A 24,839-nucleotide genomic window follows, 5' to 3' on the forward strand; every position below is an offset into this window, starting at 1 on the left:
TAGGGGACTTTAGCTAGCATGTCAACTGTCCTTATGGAAAAGAAGTATTTTACCTAGTTATTACATTTATTAAATGGTTGACATTGAGTTTTTTATCAGCATCTTTTCCCCCAATGCAAGGCATAACCAAATTTCAAACTGTAAACAAAATGATAAGCATCTGCTTTTTATGACTTGACCTCATAACACACAAAAGCACTTTTTTCTTATCCAAAAGGAGGTTTGTCCACTGAGATATGGCTAACTCAGTTTCCAAGACTGCTTTAGTTTACCATATATTTATTCACTTATTTATTTATTTTTGCTGTAGAGTTTTCAACAGTTCCTGGTGGAACTGGCCCATGATGAGCTGTATTTCCAGCTTAATGACCAGGAAGAGGTCCAGGGCAGGGCTGGAAGAGGTGGGCTCCATCACTCTTCCGTGTCCACCTCAGCTTGTTGTATCTTGCGCTAGGATTCTGAGGAAATCTATAAACTCAATCCCTACGTTAGAAAGTGAAGAGACTAGATATGGAGGCTGTCTTGAAAAAAGGGAGAAAGAAGAGGAGGAGGAGGAGAATTAGAAGTGGATGGAAAAGGACCGGCGTAAATAGCACTTGAAGAATTCCGAGAAGTGGAAGAAGAGCTGAGTGAGCCGAAGGAGGGGACCAGAGAAAAATCATAAGGAGAATGGGGGATGGGAGGGGCTAGCTTCCAGGCAGTAGTCACACATGGGTCACTTAGAGGAAAGTAAATGTTTCTTGCTTTTAAATTATGACTTATTCCTTGCATCCTTCCAAAAGAACGTAGAGTGACTAGGAGAGCAAAGGGACAGGGACATTCCAGAACTGCTTGGAGAGAGAGGATGCTTAATTTCTACTTCTTGTTCTGCTCCCAATGACAGAAGACAGTTCAGCCATAACTATATTAAAAAACTTACTGAGAATAAAATGGAAGGTAGGAAGGCCAGCCAGCCGGCCATGCTTTCCTCTCTTGTGGCCTCTCCAGTCCTTTTGGGGACTCACACATCTGTGACTTCTAATCCTTCTGGAAAGGAACACAAACAGGACATGTCCTGGAAACAGGGAGAAAATGTTGTTTGACATGTGGATTAGGCAATGTTGACAAATAGAGTGGTCTGTCAGATACCTCCTCAAAGCTCTGACACCTGGAGAGATGCGCCCCCCCCCCAGTCTTCTCCTGCCCTGCCCCCAGGATCTGTGTCTCAGCCCTGGCATATGGAGACCTGTCATGCTTTTCAGTGAAAGTACAGCAGACAAAGGGGACTCCCATGTCCCTTCTCAGGCCACTTCCTTCTTTACATGCCGCTGTAGCCAACAATTCACAGCTAGCTAGCGTAATCATGCCGGTAAACAAATGCAATAAATAAGTAAACAATCTGTCTCCAGATCCTTTTCGCAGGCCCCTTCTCCCAGAACCCCTTCCTTCTCTCCAGAAGCAATGCTGAAGGCCAAAGATAAGGATATTATTTGTACACATGCCAGTACACTGGCAGTATGCGTTTTCAAACTTCCAAAAAGAAAAAAAAAAAAAAAAGCAAAAGGGAAGTGTGTTGAATTTAGCTTCCCTAGAATTGGATTCAGCTGGATGTCAGACTTCAGTGTGGGACTTGTAAAAGCTCCGCTCCCACTGGCGTCTGCAGTCAGAGCAGGGAGACAGCTGTAAAAAGCATCTTCCAGCCAAAACGTGATTTCAAAAAGGTCATTTTATCACATGATTTATTTATATTATTTCTCCGTGGTACAAAGTGTTCTGATTCATATGCAGAACCCAGAGAGGGAGGAGAAAAAAACAGAAAGAAAACCTTAAGGCCCTCAGGAGCCTTAAGGAGCCCTGCTGGGGACAAGGAAATGGCCCGCCGGTGTTTGAAGGCCCTTTGAAACCTTCCACACGATACAGCTTTTTCTGCATCAATCAAATTAAAACAGGAAGCCATATCACGATAAGATTGATCTTTTCCCATACCCTCTGAGGCTTCATCAGTAAGAAACATGATTAGAGGTAGGCCTGGCTTTTACAGTCAGCAAAAACAATCAAGATAGTCTTTTTCCTTCAGAAGAGAAAATCAAGGGTCAGCTTAATCAAATTTTTAAGGCTTTGTTTTCGTCGCATGGTATGCATCAACTTCAAGGGTTTAAGTTTTCTCTCCTGCTTTTCTTCTCCCAAGATGCAAGATCAATCCCATTCTAAGCAGACCTAGAGAATTTACTATGGGAGGTTGGGTGTCTTTTGGAATACGAGTAGATGGTTGCTTTAGTTTGTCTTTCCTTAGCTTTTCCTTGCTTCCTAAATACAGGACGGGGGTTTTAATACCAAGTTGGTGACGTTGGCAGGTAGGAGTTACTGGGTAAATATTTCTTTGGCCATATATTGTATTTAACCTCTCCCTGAAGCGAAGTCCAAACTAAATGTTCCTAGGTTGTTTTGATTTTTGGTTTGTCCTTTCGATTAATCCCTATCCCTGGTCATTTACCCTTATCTGGCCTTAGACAGGGAGGTCAAGTGTTTGAAAATGTCTTCTGAGCATTACCAATACCCGGGGAAAAGAAGAGTCAAATTTATTGAGAAAGAAAAAAAGGTAACTCTGCCTGCCATGTCTCACTTACCCTACCAGTGCTAGGCATCTTTTCTTTCTTTCTCTCCTCCTCCTCCTCCTTTTCCTCTTTCTCCACTTCTTCTTTTTATTCTCCCCTCCCCTCCTTCTTCATCATCATCATCATCATCAATCAATCAATCATCATCATCATCATTAACAAACATTTCAGTACCACCTTGCTAATTGCAAGTGACGGGACAGTGCAGATTCTCTCACTGTGGCTCACTAGGGAAGACATGGAGCATAGATCGGATTCTGTGATAATATCTGTGGATATATTTGACTTGTTTGCATCTCGGTTGCTGAAATCTGGTGTGCTTACAAAATCTGACTTGAGAATAATTTAAAAATTCAACCTCATGAATATTCAGCCGTGCTGCCAAGTCAGTTTCCAGTGACTTAGTCATTTCTCCGCAGTTTCTCTTGAAGAAGGCTTTGTTTAAACTAGGAAAGCATTTTTTCCTGAAGTTGAAAAATTAGAAGTTAAGTACCAATACTATGTGGAACAATTCTACAATGTGTTGAATTTTGTGTCCCTCCAAAAATGTGTCCTCCTATCCGGGATGGTTTCAGAGGGGCATCTCTCTGATTATGGGCACATGACATTAGCTTTTCTGAAACAATACAGAACTTTGCTATAAAAAAGTGATCTCAATTAAGTCCATTTTGCTCCTTGTTTTTTTTCCTCTGGGTCAGAAAAGAGAATCCTAAATCAGGAGAAGTCTCATTCAAAATTAGGAAGATTGTCTGAATCATTGGAATAGCAGTAATAATGTAGGACAGGCAGAGTCAGAAAAATTATCTAAAACTTGGAATAAAGCAAAAATTATTTCATTCTTCAAATTCATGCCATGTTTTCTAGCCTAGACCCTGGACACATATAAGACAAGCAATGCCATTGTCTTGTCTCTTATTTGGACACCTGTGTGTTTACACACTTTGTAAAATAAATTAAAGTGTCAAGACACAGGGCAAAACAAGGTAACTGGGACTTGGCTATTTCATTAGCCAGGTCAGCTTTAAGTGAACTACTCATTGTCATTCAGAGCTAAGTCATGCTGAATCAAGTCCAAAGCCGGGAGGTTTTACACCAAGGTCTTCCATTTATAGATAGTGAGGCTTTGCACCTACACTCTGAGTGTACTTTGTCAATCAATTAGAATCCTATTAACTCAATATGCCACTAACTAATGGATGTGTAAAATGGTAACAGAGTACATATGTCCACCATTTTAAAGTCCAGGAGTAAATTCTCACAAGTCTCACTCAACTCCTTAACCTTTTAAGGGAATACCATTATCTTCATTTTTACAATTAAGTGAACAGATACTCATGAGGCCAAACAATTTATTTGTTCTCTAAAACTCAAAGCTTGGAATGGAACTGAAGACCTTGCTGAGTTGGGTCATAGGACTGAGCACACCTAGAGTTTAGCCTGTGGGTTTCGTTCTCATACTTGCTAGATGAGTAATCTTGGGTGAAACATTTAGCGTTTCTGAGGGAAACACACTACTAGCTCTGTGTGTTGAGTATTAAAGGAGACCTTTCATTGACAGCTCTTACACATTGGCTGAGTCACAGTAATTACTCAATAAACCGTGTTTATTATAACTCAGGAACTGTGTTGGTGAAGAAGGAGCAGCAGAGCAATAAACCCATTGTTTAGTTCCATTATCTTGGGTTAGTGGCGGGGGATGAGAGACATTCTGGTTTTATGATATAGTTGACTTGTATCTCCAGAGGCTTCCTTTTAAAGTGAGTGGGGCTTAGAAATACTGAAGAGAAATTTTCCAAGGTTGTTTGAAAGCAGCCGGGATTCCTGTGTTAACTCTCTTTCTTTCCCTGGGACTTCTTGTGACTTCCATCAAAGTTTACTTAACCTTCCAGTGAAGGCTCCAGCTTATTTGGAGCAATGTGAAAGAGGAAGATTAAAGAAATCAGCCTCACGGGATGCTAGCCCTGGAAAATGGATTCCAAACTCAGACTCCTTGGGCCTTATGTCTTATTCAGAGACAGGCTGCCTCCAAATCCAGGGCAGAACAACAAACTGTTTGTAGGCCATCTTCAAGGCAAAGCAAGCCAGTGTTGGGATCCCATGCTGAAGACACACTGAAAAGAGCCATGGGCAGCTCTGAGCAGGAAAGTGTGAGGGGGCTGAGTTGCCAGCAAGGAAGAGCACTGAGTTCAGTAAGGACAAAAGACCCTGAGAGAGCTGGGAACACAGACCGGGTAAAAGTTCCTAAAACACAATTACCTAGTCCATTCTAAGTGAAGTATGCCACATCCTCTAGAAGGGGCATTCTCCTTAGTACCCCCACTCTCTTACCTCTTTCTTTTTGAAAATGTCCCTGCTTCATAAATAATGCTGCCCTACCCACAGTTACTTTTGTTTACCACAAAGAAAAAATATTTTTCTTCCCTCCCCACCCCCACTTTCTTATGAGATAATACCGGTCCCTGTATGAAGACCCTTATTCACTGATAAGCAATTCAATCCAGTGACCTCCTTATTCTGGGATTCCCTCAGCAGAATCCCATCTCAAGCATCACTAACACTGAAGTCCAGCCTTGGAGAACACTTCATCCCCCAATGTCCTTGATGGGGAAACGGGATGAGAACCATTTCCAAGGGCTTTCTCGTGACATTTACTCCTCACCTCCTGGGGACATGTCAGTTCTCTCTGTCCCTAGCAGAGCCTGTAACCACTCTGACTGCAGTGCCCCCAAGACTGCATCCTCTTTCCCCAGAGAGGCATTAGTAGGATCTGAAAGCTGGAAGGGAGCCACCACTGGCAACCATCTATAAACAGAATCGTCTCTTCCCACTTTTTTTCAGCAGAGGAAAAAAATACATGGATTGACAGAAGGAAATATAGGAGGGAGAAAAAGGTCTTAGGAAAAAAATAGCCCTGACCGCCTTTGTTTCTCTGCCGCTGTGATGAAGCGCTGTGGACCATAATGAACTTGGGGAGGCAAGGGTGTGCATGGCTTACAGCTTATAGTCTATGACCTAAGAAAGCCATGGAAGGAGCCTAAAGGTAGGAATTGAAGCAAAGGCCATGCAGGAATGTTGCTTTCTGGCTTGCTTTCCTTGGCTCATGCTGGGCTCACATCCTTATACAACTCAGACCTATTTGCCCACACTGGGCCGGTCCTCCGACATCAATCGGCAATCAAGAAAATCCCCCACAGACATTCCCACAGGCGACTCCTATGGAGTCAATTGCTAACTGAGGTTCCCTCTCCCTAGATGTGTTCAGGTTTGTGTCGAGTTGACAAAAGTATATGACAATCCCCAAGCTCAGAAATAAGGCAACCATGACCCTGAGCTCTTTTAAAGTCATACTTTTAGTTAGTTCATAGAGCTGGGTCATCTGATGTTCAGTTCAGGAGTTGACTATACAATGATGTGGTCACTAGTCCCATAGGGCTCTTCAAATTTAAACATTAATCAAACAAAATTAAATGAAGTTAAAACTCTAGTTCCCTGGTCACTCATATCCAACACTGAAGGACTGCATGAAGCTAGCCAGTGGCTATCATAGGCAGATGAGACAGAGAATATTTCCTTCATTACAGAAAATTTGTTCAGATAATTTCTCTAAGGGGATGTAAAGTTGCCCTAAGTTTGACTATTAATCAGAGTCCAGACTTCCTAAAGTTGGATGGTTGCCTGATTTTAGCTGTGAAAATAATTTTTGTTCAAGAAAAGGACAAGCTTATAGATTGCAGTTAATTGCCCTAAAATTAATCAGTTTGGGATCAAAATTCACAATCTCGTTTTGAAATTAAAAACATTCATTTATTCACTCTGTGATAAATTATATACATATTCATACATGTATATAATTTATTTTAATCTGTACCCACTTCTTCTCAGCAAGTCCCCCTCTTACCTTATTTTTTAATGACCTACTGGGTTTAATTAGGGTTGCTTGAATAAACATGGTGTAGAGTTATATTTACTGAAGAATAGACAGCTTATCAGTAGATTCATCACTGAAGAAAAATGATTTTCCTTTCTCCAAAAGCCATCAACAGCTAATAGTTCATCAGCTAGGTATGGGGCTCTCTTTACCCATGTCTAGCCTTTTAACTGACTGCATATGTATAATCAACCTGATAGATTATCCTTAAGCCCTCTTAGAGATCCTCCTGTGTCTTTTGTTATGGAGTTAAGTACTAGATGTGTATATCTGAGGTAGTTTGTTTCTCATTCTTTACAAAGCATACTCTGACAAAGAGATTGAACAGTTACACACAGTAGGAATTTGATTTAAACAGAGTCAACATTAAATACTGGGCAGATTATTCTCTTGGAATAACACTCAGCTTCCCTAACAAGTCAACAGTGGGCTACAGACATTGAAGACTGGGTCAGGGTCCATGAAGTTATAGCCAGGACAATGCAAGAAGTTAGAGATGGCACAGAAAATAATAATGAGAATGATGGGGACTTTTCTCTTTTTATTTACATAATACTTATGACTTGATTACTTTTGAGTAATCAAAAACTACACAACTAAAAATAAAACCTAAGCTGTGTATATATATTATTGTTTTGAAGGCTTTGGTACCATACAGATGGAGATTAATGCCATACATGAGCTGTATGATCTTGGGCCATTTTTCTAATTTCTTTGAACATCAGTTTTCTCATCTGGTAATGACAATAATTAGGTCACAGAGATGTTGCAATGATGAAATTAGGTCACGTCAGTGGTCGCTGACTGTGTCACTTGCTCGATCACAATATTAGAAAACCAGCAAGATCATGGGGGGGGGAGGGTAATACTTACTGCCTCTGATCCATCTGATCTTGCAAGCCTACATTCTTCCCATTGATTCTTCTCATTTTGATTTGAACACACTTTCCTTTTAATTCTTCTAACATTAAAGTGCCACCTCAGTCCTGACTTTGCTTGTTCTCTCTAAGCTCAGTGTCATCAGAAATGCCCATGCCTGTGAGAGATATCACACCATGAGTTCAATGTCTCTGAAAACTAATAGAACAAAAAAAAAAAGCTTGTAAAACTTCGTTTGGTAAACATAAAATCCCCATAACACAGAAAGAACATGCAAACCACTGCCCCTGGCACCAGAACTGCAAGCATGCTCCAAATACTACCCCCCAAACTTGCTTTCTAAAGGTAAGAGAAAAATACAAGTTCCAAGAGAAAATGCAAGAGGTTAGGGGGCAGCCAGGAAGAATCCCTTTCTCTTCCTAGCTTTATCACTGCCACAAAAGCAAGAATGTCAAAACCTGAAGCAGTGTGGCAGGTACCCCTAGGAGCCTGGAATCTCTCTTCACCAACCCCGAGGAACACAGAAACAACCCTTCCTGTTGTTCAGCACAGAGCAGGAGATGGTTCTGTATATGCTCCTGGTTCCTAAGGAAGGAGTTAGGAGAGGAGAGGAGAGGAGAAGCAGACAGTAGGGAGAAAGCACTCTTTAGCACTCAGGAACAAGTGTCAACTCAGTCATGTAACTTCAGAACCAGGAGGATACAGGCATTCAAATACTTCTCTCCAGCATTTGAATGGGTTCTCCCCACTGGGGGAACTCTCATATCTACATGATTAGCTACCCTCATGGGAGATCATATCTTCTGCTTATATCTGGGCAGTCATAATAGTCCAGCAAAGGACATTGGCTTACCTTAAATGATCCTTAGGGAATGAACTGATAACCATGACCAGGAGTACAGAATTCTTTTATTGGCTAATTTTGATCAAATGGCCATCCCTGGTATTAATTAAGCACATATGAACTATTGAGCACTGACCATGAGGATGAAGATGGGACTGGGTGAATAGTCAAAAGCACATAGTTCCTAAAAGATTTGGTATGCATGCCCACATAGAATCTTTACTCAAATGTTAATAGTAGTATTAAGCACTGTACACAATCTGAATGCCTATCACCCGATGAAAAGGTAAACTGTATAATCATACTGTGAGAGGCTGCTCAGCCATAAAGGGTGAAAGACCACATTTATTTATTTGTTTGTTTGTTTTAGTTTTTTTTGAGACAGACTTTCTCTGTAGCTTTGGAGCCTGTCCTGGAACTCGCTCTGTGGACCAGGCTGGCCCCAAACTCACAGAAATCTGCTTCTCTCTGCCTCCCAAGTGCTGGGATTAAAGGCGTGAGCCACCACTGCCCAGCCAAAGACTATATTTATAACACAAATATATCCTGAAGATAATAAGCTATGTAAAAGAATCCAGTTATGAAAGTCGGCATAGTTCCACTTACATGAAATTCTAGAGTAGACAAATCCATAGGGACTAGAAGTTAGTGGTTTCTAGGGTCTGAGAGGAGAGAGCTCTAACAGTTACAGGATTTCAATTGGAAATGATGACAGAAATCTGGAATTTCATAGCAGCAGTGGTTGCTCAACTCTGAAGAACATCCTAAAATCTGTATGATTTGCATCGAAAAGGGGTGAAGTTTCTGGCATGTTCTATCTCAGTAAAAGAAAAAGTCACCATTACTTCAGCACTAACATATTTGCAGGGCCAAATGGTGCTTAGCTGTTACTGCCATTGAAACAGCAAGAGTTAATGACAAACTCATAACCACTATTAACCAAAGAAAGGGTTCACATCCACCCGATGCCCTTCATAGAGAACATTTTATAAATATAGAGAAATAAGCATGGTGAATAGGTCCGTATGAAGATATCATACAGAGGCCCATTGTTTTGGATAATCAATGTATACTAACAAAAATACCTACAAAAATAATGTGTAATATTTCTGTTTAAGAATTCTTTCCTTCGGAGATTGCCAAGCTTTGGCTCTAAGTACCTTCTCAGCGGTTCCTGTCCCATGAGCCATGACTTTAAGATACTTGCTCAGTCTCCAGTTCTGAGATCCTACCTTGCAAGGCTTAGCACAGAACATCAGAAAACTTAGGAAAGGTTCAATCCATGGGGACTGTTCCGGATCTATCCACTCTAGAGCTGTCGTTAGCACACCACTCCTAGTACTTTTTAGGCTTGCTCAGGAAGAGCCAGCAGTCACTTTTCAGGATGCTGGCAGCTAACCAATTGTACTGAAAGGTGTTAACTAAGGGAGGGATGGGAGTGGCTTAGGAAACAGGAGCATTAGGAAGATGTCCGGAGATTAGCAAGCTCAGCATTCCCAAAGATCCCTTAGGCTGAAGATACAGGGACTGGTATATTGTAAAGGGTTACAGAATCTGAGAGAACAGAAAAAAAAAAAAATCCTGTAATGATTCCCCTTCCTTGTGGCTTTCTGGCTAGGGTCTGGCTCTAGTAAACCCAACTTGAAGCTAGCTAGTCCCAGAGCATCAAGAATGCATTCTACAAGGGTCAGTCCCCTAGGGCGTTATCAGAAATACAGGGACTGCTATTACTCTTTGCTGCTGATGGTTAAGACCCTCTTGGCCTCTGGCCCTAGATCTGGCAGCCTCTTTCCCCTCATTAGCACATGCTGCTGTGAGGACTACAGCCCAAACAAGTCAGAGGGCATACAAAGACAACTTGCGCTACTTCATTTCAAAGACGCAACCCTTTGAACAGCATTAAAATCTGTTTCTCATAGAAGGCAAATTAGTTCATTTCAAATGTGCTTTGTGAATATCAACAGACCACCCAAATGTTTACTTATTTTAAGCTGTCCTCCTAGCGGGTTTTAGGAGGAAAAATCCAGTTGCTTTGAGGAAAGAAGAGGGTGGTTTCGTGCATATAAATTGTCAACATAAGGCTCAGCTCCATATTAAAACATTAATTACTCATTTAGTAACAGAGGAAAATGTACTTACTGTAGAAAACCCCTAGGGAAACATTTTTTTCCCAAAAAATCTACATCTAAAGCCAATAGCATGCCCAGAACACCTCTTACCCAAACTTTCTTCCTGCATACAACAGAATGTTGTGGGAATAAAAGCAAGCAACTGCTTTATTGTTGAACTATATCTCGTGGCTCACAGGTCAGTACACACAAGGTCTTGGACCAGGAATTCAGATGCATAATTCTAGAGCTGAGCAGTTCGTGGAAAACAGCCCCTTGCCTCCAGCATTGGAGGCCGGCACACACAGTTGGAAACGATCGGCGCACACACAGTTCCAGGCTTGGGGTTGAAGGTCTGTGGTGCAAAAGCCCCTGAGGTGGTATCTAACTGTGGCTGGATTTCTGAGGCCTCCTTCCTCCATCCCCAGCAACTTTCTGGAAATAGAACAATCATTGTCCAAAGTCAACTCACAGTGGTCTACCAGGAGTGAAGTCTATTGTTCTGCCAACTGGAATGTTTTGAATTGTCAACAGCAGAGAGAAGACATGTTCTGGGGACCCAAGGGGATGAAGAGCCAAAGAGCATGTTTTTATTTGCTAGAAAACCACCACCTGGCCCATGTGACATGAGCCATGCCAGGGATCTGAACTGCTGTATTATAAAACCGCCCCCGCTACTTCCTCAGATTCTGTGGATTTAAAGCAGTGGCCTTAAAGAATTATAGCTTTGGTTTGAGTAAATCAGAGAATTTGTGTGTATCTGCTTTGAGAAGTGTTGAGAATTTGTGTGTATCTGCTTTGAGAGGTGTTGCCAGGGGGTGTGGGCTTGCTAAGACATCAAGGAGCAGCTCCCTCACTGCCGTCGCTGAGGAGTCTCAAGAAAGACTCCTCCAAAGCAGAGCAGGCCAGCTCTTCTCTGCCTGATTCAAAAGCTCCGAGACTCACAGCAGGTCCATGCATTAGAGCTCTCGGGTCTTTTGTCCCCTAAGACTTTCCTATCAAGTATAAATGTCTTTAAGAGAAGATAATCTTGGAATTCTTGAGACCCTAGGCAGTTTGGGAGAAAGTAGAAGTTGGAAGGGCATTTCTCTAACTTGAAAAGAGCATACTGTAAACTAGTTTAGACACTATGCAAGTCAGTATGGTGGTTCCTCAAAACAACTAAAAATACAGCTACTGTGCATCCAGCTCTGTAGTTCAAGGACATAGGCAAGAAGAAATCTAATAGTGTGCCTCAGAGATGCTTGCACACAGAAGGTCACTGCAGGCCTAGTTATAACAGCCAAGATAGAGAACCAGTCTAGATCCCGATCGACAGGTGGGTAGGTAAGCAAAATGTGATACCTACACCGGCAGAAGGGAGACTTGGGGGGTACAGGGAAGAGGGATCAAGAGAGGCCAGGGGTAACCGAAGGAAACCAATATTGCATGATCCCTCAAATGCAGAACCCAGAGTTAGCGCACATATGCGTATGTGTCCATTTATGTGTGTGGGACACAAACACAATGGGAGGACGATTTGAGGGGAGAAGAGGGACTAGGCAGAAGGGGAGGCGGGGAGGGGTGTGGGGGAGACAAATAAGAGCAAAGTGCACTGATACACGCATAAAGAAATGCCATCAAGAAACCCACTATTTCGTGCCCTTTCTAAAAATAATTTTAAAAACGTAAAAAAGCATGATTGAAAGGGTGCCAAAGCTACTCGAACATACTTGATGATTTTCTAAAGGGTTCTCAGGACAGCCCAGGCTTCTTTCAGAAGGGAGAGGTTTGAATTCCTGAAAACCCCACTTAAGCTGTGTGGCTTTTGCCAAGTCCGGTCAGCTTCCTCCTCCTCCTCCTCTGTTTTACCACCAGGAAACGGAGGCTTACTACTTCGTTAGCTTTGCTGAGGCTTATCTGAAGTAATTTATATGTATTTATTTTCACAAACATGCTGTTTAGGAGACGGCCGTGTCCAGTAAATAGAGCATGAGGATGACAAGGTCAACTCTAACTTCTTCCTGCAGACGGATAACAAGACAGAAACATCTGAATGTGTGCCGAGGAGGGGAAGACAAGGAGAGGGGCAGATGGAAGAACGTTTTCATGGCAGCTGGCTCTCTCGTTCACTACTTGAGTCCCATGCTGGGAATAAGGAGGCTCAAAAACGGAAGCCCCAGCCTTGTGGCTAAAGCTGGGAAGGAGAGCAGAGACACATGGGAAACTCTAAACAGACGCAGCTGTCTGGTTCCTCAGGTCTGTCCCTGGGAGAATATTGACTCAGCTCCGAGGAAAGCATTTTGTTTGGCAGATTATGATTTTAAAGTCTTGTGCATTTGAATGTTGACACTTCCTTTTCTCCAGCTAACTACTTTGTAACTTTAGTAATGCATCCTTACAGACAGTACCCACTGGGGTTTCTCATATGACTGAAATTCAGCCTGAGCTGGGCTTTGTCTTACAAAATGCTACATCATGTAATGATGAGACGAGACAGTAAGAATGAAAGACAGCTGAGCAGTGGTGGCACGCGCCTTTAATCCCAGCACTCTGGAGGCAGAGGCAGGAGGGATCTCTGAGTTGGAGGCCAACCTGGTCTACAGAGTAAGTTCCACGACAGCCAGGACAGCCAGGGCTACGTAGAGAAATGCTGTCTGGAAAAACCAAAACCAACCAAGCAAACAAACGAAAGACAGTTTGAAGGGGGGCAAAAGGTACTGGGGTAGGAGGGAGATGGATGTGAGTTTTCTTAGAACGACATTCCTTATCTGGGACCAATGGTGTTTACAGAGGAAGAAACATGGTGTGGATGTCTTAAGTTATAAAACAGACCTCCGAGGAACAGTGTATTCTTAGATTCATCTCATGACTTAATTTTCTGTTGTCATTTCATTCCCTAAGCTTTCCGTGTTCACCAGGCAACACGGAGGACACGGAGACAAGAGGCAGTGCATGGAGTTGTGGTTACCAGCAGGGCAGTGGGGGCTCCTGCCCATTGCTTATTGATTACGTTCTAGCTGTAGAAACCATGATCAAGGTCAGCAAAGACTTTGTTACCTGGGTTCACACACCGCCCTGGGGCTGCCTCCTCTAGCTGGCGATTGTCTGAAAAGGAGTTTCGAAACAGCTCAGTCAACAAAGTGCTTCCTTTGTAAGCACGGGAACCTGTGTTTGACCCTCATGAGCCATGTGAAAAAGCTGGGCAGGGAAACATGTGCCTGTAACCCCACAACTAGCATAGGCAAAGACAGACCTCTACAGCTCACTAGCCAGCCAGCCTCACCTACTCGGTGACCTTGACTCAAAAATAAAATGAAGGTGGATAGCTTCTGAGGGATGACATCTGAGGCTGAGGTTGAGGTTGTGCTCTGGTATGCACATGCACCCGCTAAACACACAAATGTATGTACACACACACACACACACACACACACACACACACACACACCAGTTTACATGCTTCAGCTCCAGGAAGGGAGACTAGGCCATAGGCTACCTCCTACCATCTTGTTGGAGAAGCCCTTCTGAGATTTAACTTCTAGGGCTAGGGATAAAGGGCTTACCATATGAGGATGGTGACTGAGTTTGAATCCCCAGAACTTACCCCAAAGGCTAAGCCTATGCATCTATAATGCCCTACTGGGGGTGGGGGAGAGGGACAGGGCAGAGACAGAAGGATCCAGGGAGCTCCTGGCTAGCCAGTCTAGCCAATCAGTGAGCTCCAGGTTTAGTGAGAGAGCCTGTTTCAAAAAGAAAGGTAGTACAGCATAATAGAGGATGCCAGACACCCAGGTTGGTTTCTGGGTCTCCAGATACTCACACACAGGCACACACTCCACCCACAGTAAAGAAAACATTAAAATGTAAATAACAAGTAAATAAGATCCACTTAGAGGGCTCGAGAGATGGATCAGCGGTTAAGAGCACTGGCTGTTCTTCCTGAGGACCCGAGTTCAATTCCCAGGACCCACATGGCAGCTCACAGCTGTCTGTAATTTTAGTTCCAAGGGACCCAACACCCTCATACAGATATACATGGAGGCGGATATACATCAATGCATATAAATAAAAAAATTTTTAAAAAAGGATCCACTTACTGACTCCTCTTCAACCCTAATTCAAGTGTAGATGCCCTGTGCTCCTCTTATCTGTTAGATTTCTTCAAATATTGGTGTCTCCAAGGCTATCAGCTACTCCATCTCTATCTCCCTGGAATGGGAAATCCCACAAGCACTGTATGTATAAAACCCAGGACCTTCCAGCCCCAAACTCTCATTTGGTCTCCTGCTTTTTGGGTAGAAATACTCTCCATCCTTCCTCCCAATTGTGGTCATGTAAATACAAAGCTAAGAGCAGCATTTTCTTAGAAGTGAGAAGTTGTCTACAGATTGAGAACTAATTTTAGTCCTTTATTCCAGATTCATTACTGATAGCACCCATGTACCCCTAAGGCTGTTGCAATTTCAGTGATAATATGCAGGATTAAGGATTATTTTGCTTTAAGAAAAAAGACCTTAAAAGGGAGTAGCTTCCCTTAGACGAAGATCTCAGTATCTCACTTGTTATGAGCCAGGCATTCAAATCTCCCAGGATGGCCTTGGACTCAATATTTAACGAAAGATGCCTCTGAACTTGCTATCTTCCTGCTTCTACCTCTCAGTGCTGGGATTGTAGGCACATTCCACTGTACCTGGTTTACTGTGGTGCTGGGGATGAGGCAGAGCCTCCCATATACTAGGTGAACACTCCATGAACCAAGCTCCATTCCGACGTCCAGATTTCTGTCATTCTTATTAAACAAAATCCTGCCATATCAATATTCCCCCATCTCTTTGGATGTCTGGATTTATCTATGTGGGTTTTGTGTTTTCTTTTGCAGTTTGGGGGTGTGTGGAGTTGTCAAACCTGGGCATGTAAACATGCTGGGCAAGTGTTCCAGCACTTGCACTCTTGAAGCCTCTTCTCAGCCCACTTTAGTCCAGTTTATAGTTTTGGTTCAGCTCCAAGAAAAGTGGAAAGGAGACTTGGAAAGAGTATGTTACAGTGTGGGGACACAGGACCTATATCAGCCCCAATTTCTATTGGCAAGCCTGTTACAGAGACATGGCTGGTGTCTTCCTCCAAGACCTTTCAAAGCAGAGCTTAGGCAAAAACAGCCTTTTATGCTGTTTTATTATGGCTGTAGCACCAAGAGGCAGAAGTAAGTAAAAGTAGGTGTGACTGAGACATGAGCAAGAGTGATTATCTTATTGAGTGGGCCAACTCCTGGTATTGAATGTGAGCCGCTGTTGTGGGGTCAGCCTTTGAAATGCCAGGTAAAGTACTGGGGAAGATTTTATTTCTGCTTCCCATTTTCTAATTATAAAATGTCCACAGGCACAAAGTCCAAGATGGTTTGTGTTGTATATGTGCTTTCTTTCTTCCCCATCCCCAAACACAATTATGAAGAATAATAGTCCTGCAAGTTTGGATCACTGTGGACCATCGTGTAGCCATTACAGTGATCAAATGAGGAACACATCCACTATTTCAAAGTTTCCTTTCTGTTTATTTGTAGTAAACTCTGACCTTCGTTCATTTCAACCTTTAGTAACCTTTGCTTGCTCTTACATTCTTGAGAGTTGCCTTATTCAGAATGTCCTTTATAGAGAGTCATTCTTTCAATTCTAGCTACTAGCTGGCTGGGAATTTAAAAATGTCCACAAAGACCTATATGAAAAGCAACTGGATGATTTCTCCCACACCTGATAAACGTAGCCTGCTGGAGACATTTCAGATCCAAACTATGGACATTTCAGATTCAAACCATAGACCCTGCCAATCAACTGGAACATTTTCTTGACTATAATAGGCGCGCACTAAATACATCATCATTGGAACACAGAGAAGAGTAGCGCATGCGTGAGGAGGCAGGTCACCTGCTCACCTTCAGGCTCTCCCTGGTACATAGCCTCTCCTTCAGAAACAGAGCAATTATGAAGTTGCCTTCATGGAGGTCTTTTCAGGCATCCTAACATGACTTTTTAATGATCAGCCTATCCCCTGAGCCCCAGGAATCAAGGGATTTTACCACTAATGAGCCGCATTGGATAAGCAGTCCTTGGCCTCTGAGCTGCCAAAGTGTAGACAGGCCAGAGATGTAAAACTTAGTCAGCCTTATCTCTCAGTATTTTGCCAGCTCTGTGGAGGTCTTGGATTGTGTGCCTTGCCTCAAGGCCCCAGCATTGGTTTTGTCTAAAGAACGCTGAATCCCATGTGGCCTGAGGTCCCCAGGTCCCAAGGTAGACAGAGAAGGGAAAGATGGGCAATTGTTCAAGTAGGCCCTTAGGACAGAGGACTGAGGTGGTGCACTGAGAGGCTAGAAGGTGGGGTTGAAGCCCCCTGTCCTTTGCCTGTGCCTCCTACAAAAGTAGTACTTGCTATGACAGAAAAATTTAAAATACCATGGATCAAAAGGAGAATCTAAAATTATACCATCCTGTCACTAAAAGAGTAGTGGTTAGGATATCCAGTCGAAGGTTTTGTGTTTTTTGGGAGGCTACACAAAGCGTGCACACAAACTGCAGAATGATCCCTGTGGTCAGCCAGGCCACACAATTAAGCACTAGGGACATTTTGCATGTTAGCAGGAGTTTGCTTGGCAATTCATTTTAAGTACCTGCATTTGGTTTGGAAACAGATTTGAAAAGTTGTCAGAATGAATTTATGTTTAATTGGTCTGCTTTTCTTGTTTGTTTGGGGCTTTTTTTTTTTTTTTTAGAAAACAATATCATCACAGGTGCTTAGGAGAATGGCCTTTAGTGTGGGTTTGAGGTTCAATGCTGACTGACTTCCGTCATTCTTTAGAAGGTTGCCTCATCGAATAGAACAGCAGCTACTTCATGGGTCTTTTGCAAGGATGCACTGGGGTGATTCATATGGGATGCTATGGTACCCATGCACAGGAAGCTCTTTGTACATGTTATCTATAATCCTAAACAAAAGAATCTAACTAAAGAAAAATATGAAACATCAAAACCACTTTCTACAGATAACTGATGTGAATTGTAATGATACAATGTGTTTCTGCACCCAATAGATCCCAGGCACTTTTCGTGACAAATAATATATATTGCTCAATAGTATGTCAAATTCGTTAATGACCACAGAAGTTTCCATTGATAGAAAAGTGCCAGAATATAGTACTGAGAGAGAAGAAAAATCACACAAAGAACGCAGAACACAAAGCCTAGGTTTTCTACCCAATCAAATCCTCCTCCCTGAGCACGTTGGATGACACCAGAGAGGAATAATAATCTTGCCACAAACTTGGGCTCCACAATACCAGGAAGGATCTGAGAACGGTGTCCCTGTTTCAAAGCTGGACCTGTATTGTTCCCGAGCTTCACCCTTCACCTGAGCACTCCCCTCCTGGCATTGAGAAGAAACAAAATTGGAAACAGTTGAATTCCTCTGGTGGCTTCTGCTGACTAAGCAGGCAAGGGACCCCACTGCAGAGTTCATGGTGGTTTTGGCAAAGCAGGATTCCCTCCCTCCCGAGGTCCCAGCCTCCTGGGGGCCAGATGAGGGGCGGGCATGTTTACACAGCATCTCAGACCAAACAGTTGGGGGAACTGTAACCATTTAAATTTGCCCTGCTGACTTGAAGAGGAATTTGGTTATTCCACACAGGGGAGGGGCTTCCTCAGCTCATTGCTTGCTTTGTGGGTCTCTTCCTTTCTTCCTTTTTCCTTTAAAATTTTTCCTTTCTCCCCCTTCTTTACTATCACCCCTCTTCCTTTCTCACGTTTTCCTCCTTTTCTTTACTTCCAAAACAAAGTGCTACTGAAAGGAGAGAACACTTAAGACAGAAAGAAATCCTTTATTTTTAGAGCCAAGGGGTTTTGATCCCAAAAGATCTGTTTGTGGCTGAACTAGTAAAATAAATGGGCTAAATCCTTTTTTCTTATTCAGGCAAAACACAAACCTCGCATTGGCCTTAGAGATGATGTTTTTGGAAAAAGAGGACTGGAGTCCCTCAGGGAGTCTGGCCCAGCACCACCAGTTGAAAAGTCCACCCAGGTCCAAGTAAAGGAGAGGAAATGGAACCCAGCACAAGGTGGCTAATTCTGAGGAAACATTTATCCACATACTGCATTGGAGAAAAACTCAGACCTTAATTAGAGTCCTCATTTTAATCTTTATTGCTTATTAAGAAGGCAATAGAGACCTTGTGAGGTCAAAATACAGACACCAGCTATTGAAAGGTGTGTCTTCACGAACAGGATTCCACCCTGGAAGCACTCAAAGTTCTCTATCTTTGTAAGTGAGCCTAGCCATCTGCTTGGGTTGTGTGTTCCAGGTATTGAGCGGAGCAGACAGCAGAGGCAGTTTGGAGCCTTGGGTAGTGATTATTCACAGTTCAGTTAGCTGCGGATCCAATCTCCAAATCCCTATCTAGCCCGTGCTTCCACAAAGAAGCACACACATCTGTGTATCAAATGAGCTTGCAGGAATGCATACTGTCTGGAATATTTTATTGATCTATCAAAAGCAAACCATTGAAAGAGGAAGCAGCTTAGGGCAGTGGACTGACTGAAGCCCTTCAGGCTCCCAGCCATCTCTGCTGAACGCTCCTTCTTAAAAACTCCTAAAATATGAGTAAATAATCAGATGCCGTAGCCTAGGATCACTGCCTTCTAGTTTTTAGAATCCACATTTTTCTCATTTTTACAAACTGGAGTAGCATATTCTTGTCTCCAATACCCTGGCCTTGATCCCAGTCCCTGATTTCTTTAAGCGTACTGACAGTGGTTTTGTAATCACATCTGCAAGTCCTTTCTGTATTCCAGAATTTAATTCAACTTGAACTCATTAAGTATCTAGTTCCTCTGTTATTATCTCTTGTGCAATCTTTGTCTACATCTTTCTTTACAGTTCCCCTTTCTAAAGATGTTTCTAAAAAAAAAAAAAATCCACCTCCATGTATGTAATGTGTGTTCCTGGCTGAGCATATAAGAACTATAATTTAAGCCCCACCCCTATGTTCTTGCACTCAGCAGTTCTTCTTGATTTGAGATAGTGTCTTTGGGGTTTTGTTCATGTAGAAACCGACACATATGCTGTTGCATGATTAAAGCATGAGAGCAGCTGGTGACGTCACACGGCAGAGGGCTTGTCTAGCCTGTAGAGGCCTTGGGTTTGATCTCGAGTAACACAAACAACTGGGGGTGGGTGGCTCAGGTCTGCAATCTCAGCACCAGGGAGGTAGAGGAAAGGAGACCAACAGTTCCAGGTCATCCTCAGCTACGTGGTGAGGTCAAGTCCAGCCTGGGATACATGAGCTCCTATCTCAACAAACTAACAAGGTTTTTCTTATGTTTTCTTTGTTTTGCTTGTTTGTTTAAAAAAAAAAAAAAAAAAAGACAAGCAGGCAAGACGGCGCAGTGTCTAAAAGCACTTGCCATTCCAACCTGGCTTCCTGGATTTGGAAGGAGAGAGTCAGCCCCCACCAACGGTGCCCTGATTTCCATATGCACGCTGTGGTATGCACATGCCTGCACTCACACAGTCACCACCCATACATACAATAATAATAAATTAAAAAAAACCCTAACCTATGGGCACATTTCTATAAAATTAGCCCCCTTTCTGTTGTCTTATTTTTGCAGTTTCTCCATAGTCCTATGAGATAATTTTTGTGTCACTTAGCTGCTTTGCATAAAGATAGTGGAACTTTTGACTCTTCTGAATTTAAATGATCGTCACTACTTTGGGAAATTGCACAGGCATTTAGGAAGTAGCTGCTGGTATCCTTAAGGGAAGAGGGTCCAGAGGCATTAAAGGTAGATTACGGCCCTGACCTGATGCCTCTCTTTCTCAGATAGAGGGGCAGACATCAAGATCACTCCACTTTCAGGGCCTCAATTTTCTTCCTGAGGGTGCTTGTCTATTAAAGACCTGGGTGTGAGGAGTGATGGACAGTGGCCCCCAGAAGCAGCTCTTGTGAAGGGCAAAACGCAGCACAGATTGTGGTGGGTGTAGCCATAGTGCATTGGCTCAGTAAATGGTAGCCATTGCCACCAGCATGGTTTTTGTTATAAGACTTGGTATGCTTCAAGGTTTACAGACATTGAAAGGAAAGATCTTGTTAGCCATCCATGATTAAATTGTGGATTTGCATTTCTAGCTCTATGAACAGCTGGTGGAATCTTATAGCGCACCGTAAATCATGTTAGCCTGAGGATCTGTTTAGAGGTATTTGTGTGAGCTATAGAATGGCTCTGTTACAATGTACACATATTCCTAAAACTCAGCATACTATTTCGGTCAGTGTGGTAAATACCACAGAGATTATGGGAAGCAGAGTTAGGTCAGTCATTCCCAACCACTCAGAAAAACCTTATGTGAGTTTGACCTTTATCCCCAGGGGATATTTACAATGTCTATAATTATTTTTTGGTTGCTAAGGTGTGGTAGGGGAGCTCAGAGTTGGGTATTCCTGGTGGATAACAGCCAGGACAGACTGTTACTAAACACCCTTTAACACACAGGCTCCCCACTTACCCCCAGCAACGAATTACCCAGCCAGCATCTCAGTAGGGAGGCAGCAGAGAAACCCTGGATTTGTGTACAATACTCAAAAATTACAGAAAGGAGAAAAAAAAAAAAAAAAAAAAAAACCGATAAAACCTGATTAAATACTAGTACAATTTAACTTGTGCTAAATGTTTCATAGGTATGTAAGTAAGCAATATATACTGCAGTCAGCCTTGCCAATGACCTGGCATTTGCCTGTGGAAGGGGGTGCCAGCGGGGCTGCTGTTTGTGAGCTAATGGGAAGTGTGGAAGGGGCTTCTCTGACCCCCAGATGTAGCACAGGCATGCCTGGGTGTGGTTCATTACACCCGGTGAGCTGAGGTGGACGGTGGATGGTGCAGGATGTTCCTATGCATGTAGGGCGTTGTTCCCATGAAGTGCAGGCCATTGGACACTGCTTTCTGCGCTCCTCTGAGCATCTCCATGATTAAGTTGTGAGTCAGTGAATGTGAAATCCAGTTGATGTCCAAATGATTCCTTCCCATCCTAATAGCGCTGAAGCAGGCCCCTGTTTACAAAACAAGCTAGATACCAGAACTGAGCTTGCGCGGCTAATCCCACAGAGCTGACTCAAATGATCCGAGTTCACAGGATCCAAGAGACTTTAGCCGACACAACCGAACAAAGAAAGGTTTCAGAGAAAAAAAACCTTGGGGCTGCTCCTATCAGCCTGCCCCATGTGGTATTGTATAGCATCAGACTTTTCTATGACCTGGCAAGTGCCCCGGGGCTATTTATATATATATCAAAGTCTATTTAAAATCCTGAACAATGCTGAAATGTTTAAAGGCAAGACTGTATGATATATGACATTTGTTGAAAAACAATCTGAGGAGGGACTGAGTGGAAGGGGCTAAGAGCAAACTAGGCTGGCTATGAGTTGTTCAATGAGATGAGGGGGGGACGTGAGCTTTGCCATCTTCTTCACCAGATTGTTGCGTACTGAAGAGAGAAAGAAAGATGGTTGGTGTAATCATGATGCAGCCGCAGTGGACTTGCAAACGGGCTGGGTTTTTAGAGGGTCATGCTGTTTTTCAACACCATTTGATGTCATGCTAGTGCACGGAAACACCATATTGTAAGCTTGGGATGCACTGAAGGCCCATGAAGCCAGCCAGCGCCCTTTCCACAAGTCCCAGCGACTCTTGAGGACGGCATAGTAGGTAGCAGAGCCAAGGGTCAAAGGGAAAAACATGTGCACCCAAGTCGTGGTCAGTGACCGGGAGAAATACCCGACCAGAGTTTCACTGGACTGAGATGACACAGTCCTGGTGGGGGAGGAGAGACTCTGAGCCAGGGGAGGCATGTAAACCTCGTGAAAACCCAGGGAAGCAGAGAGCTTGGCAAAGCGCTCTGGTGGGTGTTAGACCTTGACCTCACTGAGAGGCCTGATTTTACTGAGCGTCCATGAGCAAGTTAATCTAATCAATCTGAGAACTTTTGTTTTCTTTCCAGATTGTGAAAACTGGATTCTTTTGGTAATGAAAGGAAAAAAAAAAAAATTAGATGTCTAAAGAAACAAAGTAGGAGGCTGGGGTCATGAAACCAAAGACACCGAGAAACTCTTAAGCGATTTTGGAGGCCATGGCAAAAAAAAGTAGAGATACTCGCAGCCCCCTCCCCCAGGGCACACAAGAATTCACAAAATTCGCAGACCCCCAACAGCCACCGGAGCACAGGGTTAAGTGCTTGGGTGAGGAACTGTTCCCAGCGTCTGCATCCGCCTCGCTGCGGCGGATGGAGGCAGGGTCTGTAGGTCTGTCATCTTAGCTCTGCTGTCTCCCCTCCTCTGTTTCTTCTCATCTCTTCCTCCAGCCTGAAGCATTGTTTACTCTGCCCTCCAGATTTCACCTCATTCCTCATGGTCCCCAGCTCCTGGGATGCCTTTCACAATCTGGGCTGCTATGGATGCTCCCCCTCTGAGCTCACCCTAACTCTTATCTGTGTTGCTATTCTGGTCCTCAAGTGTGCACTCTCTTTGAATGCTTATCTCTGATGCCTGTGCACTTTTCCTTCTGTGCCTGCAGGGGATTTGCTCCGGCAACCCCCATGGATATGAAAGTCTGCAGTTGCTCAAGCCTATAGCCTCAGCACAGCTTCCCACCCACTTTCAGGCATCTAGATTACTTCTAACACCCAATATAATACAAATGAACACAGTTATACCATTTTGCTTAGGGAGAAACAACAACAACAAAGACCCCATTTGTTCCATAAAGATTTCTGTTTTGATTGGTTGAATCTAAGCTTTGTGAGTCCACAGATAGTGAGAGCTGTGTCTTGTGTGTGTGTGTGTGTGTGTGTGTGTGTGTGTGTGTGTGTATACTAACTACAGTGTAAACAATCTGAGAGGGACTGCTTATCAAATTTCCTAGTAAATGGTCTCAGCATCACAGAAAAAAAAACTGATAGCCATGTGACTAAGGTAAGCACGCATTAAATACTGATTAGGTAAATATCCTGTCCTTACTCCTCTCCCACTAGCTTAAAGCTAGACATCTGTGTTCTTTGTGTTTGGAGTACCCATTCCCACCGGGAATCTCTAGCAAACGTCTATTCGTGTTTCAACTGTCAGTTCAAAGCCCTTAAGGAAGTCCACTCCACCTATTCCCCCCTTTCAGCTCCCTGGACCTACTCTGCCTTAGGCTCTGTGAGACATCTGACTCACAGCTCTACATAGCACACCATGTGACCAAGATCTCCTATGGGCAGCACACACCCTGGGGAAGATGGGAGTATACTAGGTGTAGGGTACACAGACGAACAGGTTTCTTTGTATGTGTATTTATTTTAATCTTGTGCACATAGAATAGTGTAATGGCGTATCTACCTATAATTTCCCAGAGCATATTGGTTAGGGTGAAAGTACACTTAATAAAGGAAAGATAGCCTGAAGAAAAGTAGTGGGGAAAACGATAGTCTAGTTATTGATTTTTTCCAGGGAATCATAGGAAGGTGGGGTGCAATCAGGCAGGCCAGCACTGGAGAAGGTGGATATGTCGTAATACAGGTATCTTTCTATGTGTTTTCCCCCTCAAAGGCAGGTCTCAGAGGACAAGGATGGGACCAAAGTAAGAGCCACAGTTTCCAGAACTCCCATATTCAGGGAGAGTTGACTGAACTGAAGTAGATGAGAAAACATAGAAAGCCTGCCCCAGAATTCCCCTTGCCCTCCTCAAAGCGCTGTGGTGGCTGGTCTTAGAACAGAACCAGTTAGGAATAGCCCAGATATCCTTGTCCCCACCACTTCCCCAAGGGGTCCCACGGAGGACGGAAGAGCCTATGCTCACATAATTCCCAGATGCTTTTGTTTGCTTATGTGTTCTTCCTGGGTTTTCTAGCAGGAATGCCTACTTGGAGATGTGCAAAAACTTATCTTGCCTTTAACACAATTCACCAACAACTCCCAGAGACTCATTCACCATGAGGACTAGTCTCATGTCCCAAGCATTTGCTCACTCTTCTGAACAATGGTGATTACCTGACTCATGGGGGTTACTGAAAGAGAGGAGAAGCAGACTACCACTGTTGTGCACAGGAAAAACTGAGTCAAGTTTTCCTCTGGGCACCTGGGAGGAAAGACTAGAGGGTGGTCCTGGAGTGGGAGGTCCACTGGCCTCTTCCCCAGGGAGCCACTGAAATTTTGGAATTCTGAAGGTCTTTGTGCAAAAGGTGAAGGGTGTAGTGGAGGGAGGGAGCCCTGGCTGGGAGGGAACAAAGAGAGGAAAAGGGAAAGGCAGGGTGCTTCCACTTTTCAAGGTAACATAGCTGAATGAATCCCAAATTGAATTTGGCTCTAAGCACTAGTGATTCATTTGGAGACGAATCACAAAGGGCCCTTTCCCCCTAGTTTCCGCTTCACAGATTTCCCAGGCTAAAAGGGCGGCCCAGACTTGAGTCACTGGTTTTAGGAAACCCAGAAATGA

General features: G+C 43.5%; 1 long non-coding RNA gene across 2 annotated transcripts in view; it reads left to right on the forward strand.

Annotated features, from left to right (window-relative positions):
- LOC114681577 overlaps positions 1 to 24,839 on the forward strand; it is a 338,811-nt gene that overhangs the window by 208,131 nt on the left and 105,841 nt on the right. The window lies entirely within an intron of this gene.

This window comes from Peromyscus leucopus, chromosome 3 (assembly GCF_004664715.2).
Source record: "Peromyscus leucopus breed LL Stock chromosome 3, UCI_PerLeu_2.1, whole genome shotgun sequence".
Lineage (NCBI taxonomy): Eukaryota > Metazoa > Chordata > Mammalia > Rodentia > Cricetidae > Peromyscus > Peromyscus leucopus.